Here is a 5531-nt window from a genome sequence, read left to right on the forward strand (position 1 = left end):
CCTGAGGCAAAAACAACAGTCATTTGTATTCCTGAAACATGCTTTACATAAACCAAAATAGACTTGTTCTCTATCAAAGTATCCAACCCTAATTACATGCAAGTCTGATCCATATATAGGAATACACTATTAACCACCTAAAGCGAGCTCGAAGGCTGCTATTAACTACTCCTATCTGTTGTTTAACTATTTCATTAATTACATAAGTGCTGAACTATAATTACAAAAGATCCTAATTAATTCAAAACTCAAATATGTCTTCCTCGTAGCATGATGACTTTATGATCCTTGACACCTGGTCCTTTTTGATATGGCTGAGCTGGATGTCTTTAGTACTCCATATCGACCTTGTACGTCAACTCCTTTAACTGCTCAGTCATGCTGGAGATGTCCCTTGCTTTTCGGCCCTAATTCCTTAACTTTCTCAAATGCATAGCAGCATGTCTTCTAGCTTTTATTGACTTGAAATATGGAACGCTGCCACGTTCCTGATGTGCTGGCCACCTTTTTCCATGTACCCGTGTGATGACAAAACTTGACAAAAAGATTTGCCGCTTTGTCAATTATAATTGATTGGCTCAACTGAAACATGCAACTACAGCAGTTTCGTAGCGCGCTACGAAACTGCTGTGTAATTTCATCATACACAGTCTCATCACTTCTCTGCATTCTTGCTATCTTCTCCTTGCAGTTGATGGACCTACAATAGATAAATGACGAATAACAGCTGCTCCTAACAACGCTGATGCCACCACTGTATAGCTAATGCAATGATCAAGATACCAATAATGTACTCTAAAGCATATTAAGAAAACTCTGTATGTTCCAGCCACAAACAAAACAACAATTCGACTTTTGAGAAACTCAAAGCCAAATAATCATGCTTCAATACCAACTTCAATACCATCCACACAAGCAAACTTATAGGACCTCCAGACATACTCATCTACACCCAAGCTTGCTCCATGAAAAACCAATTCATAACATGTGTGTCTCTGTCCATTTTCAAGAGTCCTTCATCAAATGTCTTTAAATGTTTGATCTGTACATTTGTACCATCTTTGCTATAAACTTCAGGAAGGACATGCCGAAGCATGTTATAGACAAGGTAGTAGAAGCTGTGAAGCTGGATTTAGTTGCATAAAATGATGCAACAGATAAAAGGTCTTTGATTACCAACATGGCATCCTTCAAATCACTGATGTTATATTTATCTGCAGAGCCAACCTGTGTGTGTAAAAACTCATTAGGAGTAAGAGATCCATATATATATAGCTCAAAACAGCCCTGCAGGCATCAATGGATATGTCATCGATATTAATTGTCGATGATTCCTTTTCCTTCGATTCATGAGCAAACATACTTTCAAAAACAGGTGACCTAGCAGCTAGAATAGCACAGTGAGCACCAATGCTTCTTTTGACCATTTGCCAGCAATTTCCATGGCATTTTGAAATGCAACAAAAATATAAGAACGCTAATGAATAGAAACAACAGGTATTAAGTCTTCATACAGTTCAGGTTTAGTGCCCACTGCCACATTCCAAGTTTTTTATATATTCGAGCAAGGAGAGAAACTCCAGAACTTGAAGGGCTAACAGAGCTTGATAATTTCACTTCAAGTTTATCACGGGGAACAGAGGACATTCCAGTTCTTCTAGCTTCCTTTTCGTTTGGCTGAGATGGCTGAGATGAGCAATTAATGCTCCATACTAGCTTTGAACACCGAAGGCTTTGATTTGTTTTGTGTTGGCTGAGAATAACCCTAAATTTTCGGTTCTGGTCCCCCATCACCGAATATGCAGCAATAGTTACCTTAAGCCTTTAATAACCCAAGAATATAGGATATTACCATGTTACTGATATGCTTACTGACATGCTGGAAGCTTCTTTGATGGACAGGTGTGCCAACCGAAACTTTTCACATGCAGCTCCCTCTAAACCCTAATCACCGAGATTAAAGTGACTTTATGACCAAAAATTCCAAACTTAGGTTAAAATTTTTCACCTTTTGTTAAAGGTACACATGGCGTATGTTGAATGGCTCTAGCAGCTTTCTTTGATCGCCTTCATGTCACTGAGGTGTTTCCTTTGCAAATTTTTGATTCTGCCATCAAACTGTTATATGCGTTTCAAAAACACACCTACAGTAGTTTCGCAGTTTCGTAGCGCGCTGCGAAACTGCGAAACTGTTTTAAACAATTTCAATTTCTCCTGAGATTTTTAATGCTCTGCCACGTGATTGCAAAACTCCTTTTTACCTTGGATATGTATAGCAGGGTCTACATGCCTTCAAAATAATGAACTTAAGCAAAAATTGACAAAACTTAGAATGACACCTTTCTTCATATGTGAAGACAAAAACTCCTCCAAGCTGCCTGACATATTTTGGACTGTAGTGAATGTGTTCACTTTATGACAAAAGTTTAAAGTTGCATTCGAATACATGTTTCCTCCACCTGTATTAACTTTGCTGAAGATTGATAATTTTGTAGGATCCCTTGAAGATATTACCTTTTCAACATTTCCACTTGCAGTTCAAGACTAGTGATTGAGATTGGAGTATTTAGCTTCAGCTGCTACGAAACTGTTGTTCTTCCTGAAAAATGGCTCTTGGGACAGAGCTCATAACTTCTCACAGAAAACGTATTTAGAAAAACTGAAGGAGGATTTTGTGAACCAATCCATGCTGAACAAAAACCTCTTTTAGTTTTTTGAAACCTTACTCCAGCTGCCCAGAATCGATCCTTGAAGAAGATGTGCAAAACAGGAAATTAGAAACTGCTCCTACAGCAGTTTCGTAGCGCAAATTTGGTCATTAATTTCTCTTAGCTCGTAATGGATTTGAGGAAACTGAAGGAGGGTTTTCTAGTTCAGTCTGTTAGGAATAAAAACCTCTTTCCATTTCCCAAAATATGCTTTCAGTTGCTTTAGAGACCTCCTGGAAGTTGACTAGTAAACACAGAAAGCACAGTTTTTTTTTATGCTGAAACAGGCTGCTACAGGGGTTTCGCAGTGCGCTGCGAAACTGTTCTATCATCTTTATGCAGCTGTGATGATGTTTCCTTAGCCTTAGGGCTAAATTCCTTGCTTAATTTAGGAGTTGCCTCGCTTGAACTTGATGAAGATTTTTGATCTCTTACTTTTTTTTTATTGGAATTTTTAGTGATAACAGTGGCTCCACTTGGGATAGTGTGCCCTTGTGGTACACTAAGAACCTGCAGTTCTAGTGCCTTATCCTCCTTTGATGAACAAAAATTATTTGACAAACATCTTCTTCAAGCTTATTGGGCCTTCACCTCGGGCTTAAACCTGATGATCACTGCAGGAGATAGAAATCTATATCTACCACTACTAAAAAAAAATTTGCTCAGTCAACCTTGAGCTTATTTGCACTTTCCTACCTACCTACCCTAACAGCTGCAAGCTCCACTTGTAGCTCAAGCAACATGATATTTCCAATAAAGCCAATCAATTGTCTTTTCTGATATGGGAGGCTCTTGACTGCATTCAACCTCAACATAACCATGGTAGTGGGATGACCAAATCAACTCATAATATACTTGATCTTCATCATGCAAATGAAAATGAAAGACCGGAGTGCAAAGCTTGTCCATATATTCACTTATAGGGTCAAAGAATACATGGTTATGTTGATGATCATCATAATATTCCACATCTTTAGACAACTGATTCTCAACCACACAAGGTTCTTTTGATATGCTATCCAACTACTTTTCTGAATGATTATCATAAACAATATAATTTTCTTCTTTCTTATGATCATTTATTGCTGTAAGCTGCTGAGAAGTTTGACATAAAAAACCAACCTTTTCCTCTGACTGAGGTTCGTAAAAGCTATCTTCCAGTACTTCTTCTTGCTGTTTGCAATCAATTTAATCTTCATTATGACCAAAAGACTGGCAAGTTTGCTGCATCTTCTCATTCATATCAAGGGATTGAACATGGTTTTCACAAATAAACCCCTGTTGCTCTTCATGCTGCGTTTCATGGAGTGTTATACCTTCTCCTTGGTGCTGGAATGCATTGTTATGAAGAGCCTCTAAAATTTCTTCATCCATAAATTCATCATCATCATAGCAATCTTCCAAGTACTGAATAAGACTTAAAGACTGTCTACAACAATCTTTGAGCAGCAATAAGGATGGATAATCTTCTTTATACATTTCATAGAATTCATCATGAAAACTAGCAAGTGAATAGATTGAACCATTTTCCAGACTTTTATACCAAGACCATGCTTTTCCTTCTAAAGTGGTCATAAACATTTTCATGAGACAATCTTCAGGGAAATGAACCTTAAGGCTGCGTACATGCATATGGAATTTAACCAAATGAAGTGCAACATCATCTTTCTTTTCATCTTTGAATATTGGAAGATCCTCTAACCAATCAACCTTTGGCATAGGATTTGGAAAACCAGGGATATGAGACCGATCCATAGGAGCATACCTGGCATTCATTCTTGCAGTGAAATCCATCTTGAAACTTCATCAAGCTACTGATCTTCTAGCAGTGGAGTCACCTTCCAATTTGTTCTTTGATGTGTGGAGTCGCCAAGGTAGTTTTGCAGCCTCAAAAAGATGTCTGAGCTCCTGCTACCTTCAGAAGTTCAACCTCTTAATTTCGGGAATGAATAGACTTCAGTCTCCCGGCAGACGCACCAAAATGTTATCACAAAATCACACACTGAAGGCTGCCTATCAGTAAGATAATGTGTAACTATTTCAAACCTAGCTTTGGACTAAGGCTTAGCCTCCTTAGTCTGAGAGGGCTCTCTCACAGATTATGAATGTTGATCATTAACAAGGAAAGATGGCTAACTCTTTAACAAACACATGAAAATAAGCTGGCTGGACAGATATCAGATTGATTCCAATTGGGCTTATGGAGTCTCACACATTTCAGCAAACCAAAATACTATTTTCATGGAAGTCAGGGCTCTTTACATCTATGCTCAAACATAACTAACATAAAACACAGTCTGCCATAACATACAGGAAGTCAGAGCATGTGGGCATGAGTTCTGAGTGATTATGCAATAACAGAACTGTAAAAGAACACTAAAATAACAAGCCACCATACATTTGAACCATGAGATCTATTGAGAATCCTGAGGCAAAAACAACAGTCATTTGTATTCCTGAAACATGCTTTACATAAACCAAAATAGACTTGTTCTCTATCAAAGTATCCAACCCTAATTACATGCAAGTCTGATCCATATATAGGAATACACTATTAACATGGAAAGTTTTAGGGGCTAATGTTCGCCCAGTGGGCTAATTTTCCATGATTTTTCCACAAAAAAGATTCGCCAATTTCCAATTTTATAAAAGACGATTCGCCCAAATTTTAGAATATAAAATTATTTTACCTTAAAAATCGCCAACATTATAGAGAGACTATATATAAAATAATTATAAATTTGATTAATTTTACAAATATATCAATAAACATTTATAATTTGCATATTAGGGATTAGTGAGATTCGCCAATGTTTTAAACTT

Source organism: Pinus tabuliformis, chromosome 5_1, assembly GCF_031772625.1.
Source record: "Pinus tabuliformis cultivar Carrire ecotype Pingquan chromosome 5_1, CPIR1, whole genome shotgun sequence".
Taxonomy (NCBI): Eukaryota; Viridiplantae; Streptophyta; class Pinopsida; order Pinales; family Pinaceae; genus Pinus; species Pinus tabuliformis.